Source organism: Homarus americanus, unplaced genomic scaffold (genome assembly GCF_018991925.1).
Source record: "Homarus americanus isolate GMGI-L3 unplaced genomic scaffold, GMGI_Hamer_2.0 scaffold57980, whole genome shotgun sequence".
Lineage (NCBI taxonomy): Eukaryota > Metazoa > Arthropoda > Malacostraca > Decapoda > Nephropidae > Homarus > Homarus americanus.
In genome coordinates this window covers 9,547,594-9,561,901 of record NW_024716703.1, presented here as the reverse complement: position 1 = coordinate 9,561,901, position 14,308 = coordinate 9,547,594, and the positions used below count along the sequence as shown (strand labels likewise).

The window sequence follows — 14,308 nt, the reverse complement described above, 5'->3', positions numbered from 1 at the left end:
TAAATGGACTGTATTGTAGCATCTTTTTATTCATGGTCACGTTGGTGTGAACTGCTGCACTCTTAGCCTTGTATATCAGCATGCCAGCTAGGACACTGTCAGCCCTATCCTCTGTGCTGTTCCTCCCGGGTCCATTATCAAGTATCTGTACCGGTTAGGAGGATACCTGCTCTCCTGTGAAGTTGTTGAGAAGACACCAATTTACCACCTGTGCCGTGTTGATATACAAGACCCCACGTTTGACATCCAGTGTCCAGTGTCCACACTTCCGACATTTGTTCCGACCTGCAGTCCGGCACTTCCATACCACATATGTTTATGTTACTCTGTACTGTCTTCATGCAAACTATCAATGTAAATACTTGTCAATAGACATTTTTTGTTACAAATATCCATAATCTTGTTCAATATACTTGGTGAAAGCGGAAGTGTTCGACCTGACAGTAATCTTTAAAAGAACCAGAGGGCGTTAACATCTAAACCCTCGACACTGTTATTAATTGTCTTTTGTTAAAAATAATTTGTATTTTCGCATTTCCCAATAAATTCAAGATATTCACAAAGGTTAACTGACGTCTGTTTGTTCGTTTGTTGCGTTTTACAAAGTTTGTTTATAATTACACGACTGAAACGACGAGTAATGCGTATATGCTTATTTCCCCTTCCATGATGACAGTCGAGCGTGAGTTCCTGACGATGCAGAATATAAGAACGTAAGAACATAAGAAAATAAGGAGTCTGCAATAGGCCGGTTGGCCTGTGCATGGCAGCTCCTGTCGAGAGTTACTACCACTCTCTATCATCCATGAATCTATCTAGCCTCCTTTTGAAACTTTCCAGAGTTCCCGCACTTACTACAAAGTTGCTAAGCTTGTTCCACTAGTCACCACCCTATTTGTGAACCAGTTTCTTCCTATCTCCCTCCTAAACCTAAACTTATCCAACTTGAATCCGTTGCTCCGAGTCCTATCCTGCTCGGATATTATAAGAACTTTATCTATATCCCCTTTATTGATTCCTTTCACCCACTTAAATACTTCTATCATATCTCCCCGCACTCTTCGTCTTTCTAGGGAATGCAAGTTAAGTTTCTTTAACCTATCCTGATATGGAAGGTTTCTAAGTCCCGGAATCATTTTTGTCATTCTTCGCTGCACCGACTCTAGTGAATTTATATCCATTCTATAATAGGGGCACCAGAACTGAACCGCATAATCGAGGTGCGGCCTAACTAGCGCAAGATATAGTTGCAATAAGACCTCTGCACTCTTGTTACTTACACTTCTAGATATAAAACCCAATACTCTGTTTGCCTTATTTCGAACATTAACGCACTGTTTTCTAGGCCGTAGGTCCGGGCTTACAAGTACCCCAAGGTCTCTTTCACAAGTCGACTTCTCTAGGTTGATGTTGTTAAGGCTGTATACATTGACAGTATTTGTTCTTCCAATATTAAGTACGCTGCACTTGCTGGTGTTGAATTTCATTTGCCATTTTTCAGACCACCCCTGCAGTTTATTTAGATCCTCCTGTAATGCATTTGCATCCTGCCCTGAATTAATTTGCCGCCCTATTTTGGTGTCATCCGCAAACTTGCTTATGTCACTGCTGATCCCAGTATCTAAATCGTTTATGTAGATTATGAACAAGAGTGGGCCCAGTACTGACCCCTGGGGAACCCCACTGGTTAAACTGCCCCACTCAGATTTAACACCATCTACGCTGACCCTCTGCGTTCTATCGGTGAGCCATGATTTTATCCAATTTAAAACTTTCCCCTCGATACCACGAGCCTTAATTTTTCTCAGAAGCCTCTGATGCGGTACTCTGTCAAATGCTTTGCTAAAGTCTAAGTAAATAACATCGTAATTTTCGTCATTATCTACTACCTCGAAGACTTTCCTAAAAAACGTTAGCAGATTTGTTAGACAAGATTTTCCCTTTGTAAACCCATTTTGAGAGTCGTAGATTAATTTGCTTTTCTCTAGATGCGATCGGATGCTATCTGCTATAATTGATTCAAGAAATTTCCCCACTACTGACATCAAACTGATCGGCCGGTAATTTGACGCTGATGCTCTGTCTCCCTTTTTGAATATGGGTACTAAATTTGCCTGTTTCCACAACTCTGGCACAACACCAGTGTCTAATGATTTTGTAAATAAGTTTACGAGGGGTCCGCTAATCTGTTCCCTACACTCTTTTAAGACTCGAGGAAAAATTTCATCCTGCCCTGGGGATTTTGTATTCTTTAGTTTATTTATCTTCTTAAGAACATCCTCTTTTCTGATAGTGATATTCTTTACTTTCTCTTCTTCGTTTCCCTTAAATATCAGTTCCACCTCCGGAATTTCATCGCAAATTACTTCTGTGAAAACTGATAAGAAGTAGCTGTTCAATGCTTTGCTTATTTCTTCACTACCATTTATCAATTCTCCCCTCCCTGACTTTAAAGGCCCAGCTTTGTCCTTGACCTTTGTCCTATATACCTGGAAAAATCCCTTGGGATTCCCCTTGGATTCTCTTGCTATTTTGATTTCATAGTCTCTCTTTGCTTTCCTTACATTTTTCTTAACATTCCTAGATAGTTCATATGCAGTGTCCTGCCTAGAAGGAGAGTTGGCAGTGAATGGTTGTCAAGGGCGGTTGGTGTCAACGACCGTCTTGGCAGATATTGCAAGTCAATATCAGTCCCATTCATTGACAACTGGGACAACTTCTATGGCAGAAGGGACGTTCATGCTAGGGATGGGGTGCACCTGTCTAGGGATGGAGTTGCAACCCTGGCTGGAGCTCTAGAGGGGGCAGTTCAAAAGATATCGAAGTCTTTAAACTGCTAGGGGAACATATGAGCACGGGGGTGGAGGAGACTGCAGTGGGAGCGGGTAAACAAAGTGAAAGATTATACGGAAATAGTGTTAGGAATGATGACAAAACTAAATTAGACATGGAGTTTAAAACTAAACGCGGTAAAGGGAGGACTCAGAACACGACTAACTTAAATGTATACTACGCGAACAGTAGAAGTATGAGAAACAAAATGGATGATATTAGGGCCTTGGTATGTACCGAAAAAATCGATATAATAGCATTCACTGAAACATAGATCAACCTAGACACACGTGAGTTACCAGTCGAATACCAAATTGCGGGTTACAAACTGTTCCATACCGATAGGCAGACCAGGAAAGGAGGCGGAGTAGCAATCTATGTTAGGGATAATCTGAAGTGTGAAATAAATAAGGAAATAAAAACTGAGCGGAATACAAAAACAATTTGGATAGAATTAATCGACGGTAGGAAAAAATTAATCACAGGAGTAATATATAGACCTCCCAATCTTGATAGAGTCAATGAGCGACTTATCTGGGATGAAATGCGCAGGGCTTCCATACACTACAAAGTCTGTATAGTAGGCGACTTTAACCTTTACCAAATAGATTGGACTGACCTTACAGGTAACTCAGAATCAGAGGATTTTCTCGAGACGATCCAGGACTGTTTTCTAAGTCAACATATAACCGAACCTACACGGGGTAATAATATACTCGATTTAGTTCTGTCAAAGAGAGAAAACCTCATGAGCAGTGTCGAGGTAGGGAACGAACTTGCAAACAGCGACCACAAAGAAATTAGATTCCAGTTAGATTTTCAGGGCAGACGTAAGGAAAATTCCACTAAAGTACCAGATTTCAGAAGGGCGAACTTTGACAGTTTAAAGAGGCAGCTGAGAGAGGGGGTGTCGCGCTTGGCCATGAACCTGACAGATGACACCGACCTGATAACGAGATCTCAGATTGCCGACTTCCACGTCAATTTAAATAGTGAGTTACTTAATGCACAAAGGCAGAACATACCATACAAAAAACTCAGATCAGACAACAATGACCCTAAATGGATAAATAATTATTTAAAGAACATCATCGGCCAAAAGAAGGCTATAGGTAGAAGGATAAATCGTGGCAAAATTCACCTCCGGGACTATTATAGGGTATTGGCGAGTAGGGTTAAAACCGAGATAAGGAAAGCAAAGAGGAATAATGAGGTAAGGATAGTAAGGGAGGCGAAGACAAACCCCAAAGGATTCTACCAAATGTATCAAACTAAAACACGAGAAAAGATTGGACCAATACGGTCAGACGCCGGCCAGCTCACTGATAACGACAGAGAAATGAGCAATCATTTGAATAAATATTTTTCAACAGTTTTCACCACCGAAAATTTAAACACGATACCCGAGGCACCGACTCCATTCAGAGATAGTGAAGAAAACAAATAGATAGTAGTGACTAGTAACAATGTTAGTTAGCAAATAGACAAACTAAAGCCTAATAAGTCACCTGGTCCCGATGAGATATTTGCCAGAGTATTAAAGGAATGTAAGGAAGAGCTTAGTATTCCCTTAGCAAAGTTGTTTAACATGTCCTTAAAAACAGGTGTAGTACCAGAATCCTGGAGGATAGCGAATGTAATACCGATTTTCAAGAAGGGGGATAGATCACTATCCTCTAACTACCGCCCAATCAGTCTAACATCAATAGTAGGCAAATTACTGGAAGCAATCATTTCAAACGCTATTCGAAATCACCTGGAGAAGCACAGATTGATCAATGATTCCCAGCATGGCTTCACAAGCGGACGTTCTTGTCTAACTAATCTATTAACATTCTTTTCATCAGTTTTCGAAACGGTGGACGAGGGGCACAATTATGATGTGGTATATCTCGACTTTAGCAAAGCCTTCGACAGAGTCCCCCACGAAAGACTAATTAGAAAGGTAGAAGCTCATGGCATCAAAGGTAACATCCTTAAATGGATTAGGGCGTGGTTAGAGGACAGGAAACAGCGAGTGAGTATTAACGGCACGAAGTCCCATTGGAGCAACGTCACAAGTGGAGTTCCCCAAGGCTCAGTACTTGGACCATTATTATTTATTATATACATAAACGACATAGATATCGGCATTGACAGCAACATAAGTAAATATGCTGATGACACTAAAATAGGACGTGTTATTAAATCTGACGAGGACTCAGTAAAACTACAGGAAGATCTAAACAAATTTTTCGAATGGTCTGAAAAATGGCAGATGAAATTCAACGTAGACAAATGTAAAGTACTCAGTATAGGAGATGTAAACAGGGAAACCAGATACCAGATGAACAACGATGCCATAGAGAAATCCGACTGCGAGAGAGATTTAGGAGTAATGATAAGTAGGAACCTTAAGCCAAGTAAACAATGTGTTTTTGCTCGTAACAAGGCTAATAAAGTACTTGGGTTCATACAAAGGAGTGTTAGTTACAAGACTAGCGAGGTCATCCTAAAACTGTATCTTGCTCTTGTGAGACCACACCTGGATTACGCAGTTCAGTTCTGGTCACCGTATTACAGAATGGATATAGAATCCTTGGAAAGAATTCAGAGGAGAATGACAAGACTAATCCCGGGCATTAGGAACATTGAGTATAGAGACAGGTTAAAGCATCTTAATTTGCACTCCCTCGAGAGACGTAGAGCGAGGGTCGACCTGATAGAGGTGTACAAGTGGAAGGCAGGGCTAAACAAAGGGGACATTACAAAGGTACTCAAACTATCCAATCAGGAGCGAACTCGTAACAATGGTTTTAAATTAGACAAATGTAGATTTAGGCGGGAAATAAGTAAACACTGGTTTGGAAACAGAGTGGTGGATGAATGGAACAAGTTACCAAATATCATCATTAACTGGAATACGCTGAATAGCTTCAAACATAGGTTGGATGCTTATATGAGCAATAGGGCTTGGGTGTAAACGGGACTGCCCAGTATGGGCCAATAGGCCCGTTGCAGTTTCCTCCATTCTTATGTTCTTATGTTCTTATTATACCTGTTTCTGAGCTGCTCCTCCCTTCCCTTTAATTTCTTATATATTCCTTTCTTTATTCCTATGTCATGTTTAAGTTTTCTGGTCATCCACCTTGGCTCATTCTTATTTGACCTAATTTTTCTGTGTGGTATATTTTGTTCTTGTGCTTTATGTAGTATACTAGTGAATATATTATAGTCATGATCAATTGTTTTGTCATCTATGACCTCACCCCTTCCTACTGGGAACTGACGTGACTGTTCCCAGGTGACCTCACCTAGGTACCTTTTTAACCCCTGATAATCCGCCAACCGAAAGTTTGGGACTCTGACCATATTGTCATTGTTTTTCGTTTCCCAATTTAGGGTGAACCTGATTTCTCTGTGATCATTGTTACCTAGTTCTTCCCCTACTGTGATATCTCTGATAATATTTTCTTTATTTGTTAATACTAGGTCTATTATATTGTCACCTCTAGTAGGTTCTGTAATTAGTTGTTTCAAAAAATTGTCCTGTACTGCATCTAGGAAGTCTTCAGATTCATAGTCGCCTACAATGTTGTCCCAGTCAATATTTCTGAAGTTGAAATCCCCCATAATGCATAGGTTGTTATATTTTGCTGCCCTACTCATTTCCTGCCATATGGGCTGAGCTGCTTCTTTGCCAAGACTTGGGGGCCTGTAAATCACTCCCATAATTAGTTTTTCTCTTCCTTCCGTGATTTCTACCCACACAGACTCGGTTCCTATTTCACCCTTTATTGAATTATTAGTACAACATTTTAATGTATCCTTGACGAAGAGTGCGACCCCTCCCCCCTTCCTACCTTCCCTGTCCTTGTGAAAAAGGTTGTACCCTTCTATGTGGTACTCTGATAAAAAAATTTTGCTCGCCAGATTCATCCAAGTTTCGGTGACTGCTATGACGTCTACATTCTCGGTACAAACAACCGCTCTCAGCAAGTCTATTTTATTTCTAACGCTCCTACTGTTTGTATAGTATACATTTAAACCTACTCTTCCCTGGTCCTGTTTTACCCCTTGTCCAGAGCAACTAATTTTACTTCCCAGGACCTGCTTGTTTTTTTACTCCAACTTTCCCCGACCCCTCTCTACTGGCGAAACCCCCCCTTCGGAGTGACAATTTCACGCTCCAGGGATGCAGACAACGTCTTTACCCCCTCACGAGACAAGTGTACTCCGTCGCGACAGTACAGGTAGTCGTTGCCATAGAATCGTTGCCAGTTATCAATGAATGCCCAACCATTGTTTGCACAATGTTTTTCCAGTCGGCAATTTATAGCAATTGCCCTGGACAGCCATTCACGAACCAACCCCTCTTCTAGGCAAGACACCACATACTATCGGAATCCCTCCCCTATCTCTAATCTTCCCCAGCGCCTCCCTATACCTCTTGAAAAGTTCCTCACTCCTAACCTTCCCTTTGTCGTTTCCTCCCACACTAAGACACACTACTGGATTGGTACCCTCCCCTGACAAAACCCTGTCTAACCTCTCGGCTACATGCCCTATCCCAGCCCCAGGAAAACACACCCTAGTCCTACGTTTCCTATCTCTCGCACAAAAAGCCCTATCCATAAACCTCACCTGGCTGTCACCAACTACCACGACCTTACCTCTGAGCAGGGTTTGTACAACTGCCCTTTCCTCTCCTTGATCCATACCGTCCTGCCTCTTTTCTTCCTCGCCAGCTTCCTGCAGCACCTGGTAAGGGTTACTACACTCCACACCCTGGTCAGCTTTCCTGAGCCTGACCCTAGTCCCCTTGGAGACAACCACTCTCCACGCCTGCTCCTCCTTCGCAGGTGTCCTGCTAGGCAGGACACCTACCTGAAGGAGTTCCGTCCTGAGGGCTTCATTTTCCCCCTTTAGAGTGTCAACCTCACTCCTCAACTGCCCCAGCTGCCTTAACAGAGTGGCAAGGAGGTCGTCTTTCCCCACACTCCCCTCCTCTTCCCCCACGACACAACGATCCAAAGCGGCCATTTTCCTTGGTCTCTAACGGGAGCACGATCGGGCACGACCTTCTCCAAGCTGGGTCAATGATTTAATACCTAGTCGTTATCAATTAATCCTTGGATGTCTGCCTCTACCATGAAACTCCTCCACAGTAAACGCCTCACGGATAGGCTAATTGTTTTCTGTGGATAGATTTTCCCCATTCCAGGCGGTAGGAAAAGTTAGTGGCGCTCTTGTCTCACTGATCAGAGACAAGTGCTGTCGGTGGCAATTCATGTCGGAGGCAAGTCCTAAGAATACAATCAAGTATAGCATCCTGCCTTACTAGTGTATTTATACAGCAATGCGGTGGCCGAATGGATACAACATTTACCTTCTCTCCTAGGTGTTACTGGTTTACTGTGAATGGGTACCTAGCATACAGTGAAGTGTCAGCTACATTATGTGCCGAAAAAACAACTGAACCAACAGGGTGCTGTGTCTGTACTGCCCCTAACTGCTTATGAGACTCATTTTCACAAAGATATAGTCTTACAGTATTTATTTAGAAAAGAGAAAAACACAAACTGATAACAAAGAAATACATTTAGAGAGAGAGAGAGAGAGAGAGAGAGAGAGAGAGAGAGAGAGAGAGAGAGAGAGAGAGAGAGATCGTAAAAAGAGAGGAAGATAAAATATATATAAAGAGAGACAGAAAACCATAAGTTACTTGGAGTACAAAAAGTGTCACGTGGCATTATTTATTGGTGCCATTTAAGTTTTAGATAAGCCAAAATAAATTCTATACCAGATCAATTGAGGAGACAAATTCGTTCCCCTATTCCTTGTTCAATTTACTTATGTTCTATTAATATTTTTTACAGTTCTTTCTATCTTTTTCTCTTTTCGTTTTTCTAGCTTCTGTGTTTATCTCTTATTTCCCAAGTCTGTTCTTTTTCTATTGTTCTTTTCTTTTTATTTATCAAATCTCACTTATCTCTTGTCCCCTCTCTCTGTCTTTATTTTTTATGTAATCCATCCCTATACCCGTCTTTCCCCCGCCATACACCCAAGACCTGTGAAACTACGAACTCTCAGTCAACTTAATACATGGACAGTCAGAACCAACAGCATCATAAACAAAACAGTAAAACTTAAAACACTGCTCCTTCTTGAACCACAACTAACACACATGTTGGTGACAATTTGATGAAGTCAGGTGGGGGAGGGAGAGAGGGAGGATAGGAGGGAGGGAGAAAATATAAAAGTTTGCCACACAAATAATAAAAGGTCTTGCAACAGTATACAATATAACGAATGTGGAAACAATTTGTGGAAATAAACAATGAGGAGAATTTCCGACTATTACGTTGCAATATTAGTTTTTAGTTTAAATTTAATTTTACCTTTAGCACTAGTGTACTATTTTGTGTATATATATATATATATATATATATATATATATATATATATATATATATATATATATATATATATATATATATATATATATATATATATATATATATATATATATATATATATATATTGACTATGATTTGTGCTTAAATATACTACATTGTATTAACATATTCTCGTTTCTTAGTCACAAATCATATATAATAACTTATAAATGTATTACTTTATTTGAAAATACTTAATTACAGTCTATTAAAATATTATTCACGTTACTGAATCATACAACATTTTTAAACAAACACCAACACATATAGCCCTTTTAAGTCTGGGGATTTGTTTTCGTTGACCTTTATATAAATCATACACTCGTATACATACTGTTTATACTCACACAATACGTCGCTGTATTAGTAATTCATAAGTATCTTGACAATATGGAAAAAATAGGAATTCAGAGACTTTTATTTAACTGTCGTGGGTCAAAGGAACTGGCCCCTGGACCATCATCCTGCACCATATTAATAACAAAAAATATGTAAGTTTAATCCTCAGCAAGCTGGTCTAAACACTTGGAATGCTTCATAAGTATTACTGTTTACTACGATCTGACGTGAGCACAATGTCTCACAGAACCTTAAGACCGTTCAGACAAGATCACCGAAAATTGTGACCGAATTAAGTAGAACCAGCTCTCTCTCTCTCTCTCTCTCTCTCTCGCTCTCTCCAAAAGATATCAATACGTTGGGGAGAGAGAGAGAGAGAGAGATCTTTCCTCCAATAGGGATGAAAACAGGTGGGAGAAGACATGAGCGAGAGACAAATATAGTTTGAGAGAAACAGTATGAACCAGAGACGAAAAATGAAGAAAAGTTAGAGACGCCTCAAAAATGGTTCAGCAACGATGAGAGAGAGAGAGAGAGAGAGAGAGAGAGAGGACAAGGGGCAGTCATCGGTCGGAGTGGACTAGGTTATTGTGTGTACACGACGTGTTGACATTTGCAGCCCCAGGAGGTACAACCTATACTGGGCCAGCAATAGGTGTGTGAGTTTCCACCTGCATATTAGTATCTTCCCCTCGAATATACTGGGTGTCTTTTTTCCTGACTATGCTAGTTTCTTTTCCCATGACTGTGGTGATAACTTGAGCCTAATTTTGTTCGGTTTTTTCGCTAAGCTGTATTGTTTATTATAGTGAGAAATGATAGCTTCCTTTCACCTGATATTTCCTGACTATTTTACTTTCAATATTCTGGTTTCTTTTGCCTGAATTTCTTGGTCTCTCTCCTTTATTGTTTTCATTCACCTGAAACTTTCGGTGTCTATGCCGTCACGCACAATGCTTTCACGAATCTGCAGGTTTATTCTCCCTGTCGTAGTGTTACTCGTGGTCTGATCTTCACCTTTAAAACTGTATTCACATTCAACGAGCTTAACGAGTTTAACTATGTAAACCATTTTCGTTCTGAGGTCGCAAGTCGTGTACAGCTAAAAAACCTTCAATACTATTTATTAAAACTTCAAAAACAAATTCAATTTTCAGATTTCAATGGCAAATAGAAATCGATTTGAATGCCAAACAAGTAAAATTAACTCGATTTAACAGATCTCTCTTTCTCTCTCTCTCTCTCTCTCTCTCTCTCTCTCTCTCTCTCTCTCTCTCTCTCTCTTTCTCTCTCTCTCTCTCTTCGGTGAGACAGACTGCCTCAGCTAAATTCCCTGAAGTATATGAGATCTGTTTTACCAACTAACTCTGTGTCATATATTAAGTTGTTATGCATTTAGCTAATTTACTCTTGCATTTAAAGTGAGTGACGCTAATGAGCAAGCTAGCCAACTCAGGTAAGTAGTAAATGACTTAGGGGAACGCCTTGCGAGGTAATTAGTAAGTGATTCGACAAGCTGACGATGGAGGTGAAAGTGGGACCCGTGAGCATGAAGGTCAGTTAGGGGCGGTTTGGATACAGTACACTGCAGTACCAACCCCAAGCAAATAATAAATAAAGTATTATCTCACTCACTTTACACGATTACAAGGTTAATGATTACAAGAATTCACTTCAACAAATCTTTCTGGAATTCTGAGGAAAAAAATCCTTGTGTTTCCGTCCAATTTCTTCAAACAAAGAGACGATTAATCTTAGTTAATTCTGAAAGTTTCTCGCCCTTATATTCCCTTCAATTAATTGCAACCCAAGACCGAATCTAATTAAATAGAGTGTCAATTCAATTTTGTCGCCATTTTGTGGAAGTTAGAGAGAGTTAAAATTTCAGGCCTGCTCTTTATAGGAAAAAAATAAAACTAGAGTGTTAGGTGGAATTGGTTCATTGATCTTTGTACTGAAATTGAAAGTGCTTATTACGCTGACATTACACACACCCGCACTGTACGCTGAGATTTACACACACCTGTACTGTACGCTGAGATTTACACACATCTGTACTGTATGCTGAGATTTACACACATCTGTACTGTATGCTGAGATTTACACACACCTGTACTGTACGCTGAGATTTACACACATCTGTACTGTATGCTGAGATTTACACACACCTGTACTGTACGCTGAGATTTACACACATCTGTACTGTATGCTGAGATTTACACACACCTGTACTGTACGCTGAGATTTACACACACCTGTACTGTACGCTGAGATTTACACACACCTGTACTGTACGCTGAGATTTACACACATCTGTACTGTACGACGAGATTTACACACACCTGTACTGTACACTGACATTTACACACACCTGTACTGTACGCTGAGACTTACACACACCTGTACTGTACGCTGAGATTTACACACACCTGTACTGCACTCTGAGATTTACAGACACCTGTACTGTGCACTGAGATTTACAGACACCTGTACTGTGCACTGAGATTTACACACACCTGTACTGTGCACTGAGGTTTACACACACATCTATAAAAGGGATGGTTTGCTTGACATGTAAATCGACGTATACACAGGGATGATGTACACTCACCTGTACACGGGAAAGGTAATACTGTACACGGGAGGGGGAACACCATATACGGGAGGGTAATACTGTACACGGGTAAGGAAACACTGTGCACGGGAAAGGTAACACTGTGCACGGGAAGGTAACACTGTACACGGGAAAAATAACACTGTACGCGGGAGGGGGAATACTGTACACGGAAAAAGTAACACTGCACACGGAAAAAGTAACACTGCACACGAGAAAGGTAACACTGTACACGGGAAAGGTAACACTGTACACGGGAGGGGAAATACTGCACACGGAAAAGCTAACACTGTACACGGGAAAGGTAACACTATACACGGGGAAGGTAACACTACACACGGGAAAGGTAACACTATACACGGGAAAGTTAACACTACACACGGGAAAGGTAACACTATACACGGGAAAGGTAACATTATACACGAGAAAGGTAACACTGTACACGGGAAAGGTAACATTATACACGAGAAATGTAACACTATACACGGGAAAGGTAACATTATACACGAGAAAGGTAACACTGTACACGGGAAATGTAACACTATACACGGGAAAGGTAACATTATACACGAGAAAGGTAACACTGTACACGGGAAGATTAAAGCTGTACACGACAAGAAAGTATATATTCACCTGTACACGGGAAGAGTTTGGCTGGATCTGTACCAAAGGACGAGGAGAGCAGAGTCTTTGTCGTGCTTAGGGGAAGGAGCGCATGGCAGGTCAGCTCGTCCACCCCTCACCACCCACACGGACCTGACCACACCTGCAGGAGACACACACAACCTGGTTAATCTTATGTTTGGTAAATTCTACTATAAGGTTATAAACTTTCCAATGGTAATCTATTGGTATGTTATTATATACAGGCTAACTTACGAATGTCCCTATTTAAGTTGCACAAGTTCCTGATGTTACTCTGTACAGTACTTCTCCTCTTACGAGTCTTGTCATTTGATAAATAGTCATCAAGAACTCAATTAATATTTTCTCTATTACTTTTACCTGAGATTATTTTACTATTAGTGACATGATTATATGTATTCATAGATATAATTATTACATTATATATATATATATATATATATATATATATATATATATATATATATATATATAATAAATCACTGTAGGTGCGTGATCTGGGTATATGCTGATAACCACAAGGGAAGAAGAAACACAAGTTCTAGTCTGTACTCACCCTGAAGATGTGAATTACGAAAGCGCTTGGGAACTTCGTGTTCTTCCTTATATATATATATATATATATATATATATATATATATATATATATATATATATATATATATATATATATATATATATATATATATATATATATATATATCTTGTGCACTATATCTTTTCTGATAATTAATTTATGTACAGCATTATATATCTTGCTGTAGAACTGTTGACAGTTCTGACCTCACTAGAGGAAAGGTCACGGCTGCTTAGCTCTGCTCCCAGGGTTAATTATCAGATATGGCTAGTGCTACTGGTGAATTGGGTTATGCCCTTCTGTGGGCTGAGTTACAGAATACCAAAGAAAAAAACCTGAAATCAGAGTTAGAAAACTTGAAATTAAAGGAAGAGATAGCAAGAATGAAGGAAGAAACGGGACAAAGAAGGCAGGTGAATGAAGATAACTCTGGGGAATGGAAGGTTGTGAGGAGAGGGACGACAAAACTGGTGGTGAAGAAACACACCAAGTATACCACAACAACAGCTAAGTGTACCAACTCGTTTAGTCCCTTGATAGATGAATTGGACGTTAGTACAGTCAGGGACAGGGCTGACAAGGAAGGTGTAAAAACTTTAATTGTTGGTGACTCACAGGTAAGGTAATTGGTCAGGGCTTTTTGTGGTAAAAACAAAAATAGGATGAGGGTGTGTTTGCCAGGGGCTGGGGTGGGGGATATAGTTGACAGGATGGACAATATCTTGTCTGGTAATGGGAACAAACCCATTATCTGCCTCAGTGCAGGAGGCAATGATATTGGCCGGTGTAGGAGTGAAGAGCTTCTTGATAAGTTCAAGCCAGCTATAGATCGCATTAGGGCTAAGGGAGGGATCCCTATCATAT

At 40.3% G+C, this 14,308-nt stretch overlaps 1 protein-coding gene across 1 annotated transcript in view; it reads right to left on the bottom strand.

Moving 5' to 3' along the window:
• LOC121858277 overlaps positions 1-12,985 on the bottom strand; it is a 204,206-nt gene extending 191,221 nt beyond the window's left edge. The window contains exon 1 of the mRNA XM_042354587.1: positions 12,856-12,985. The gene's annotated coding sequence lies outside the window, so the exon portion shown is untranslated. The remainder of the gene's footprint in view (positions 1-12,855) is intronic.
• Positions 12,986-14,308: the final 1,323 nt, after the last annotated feature.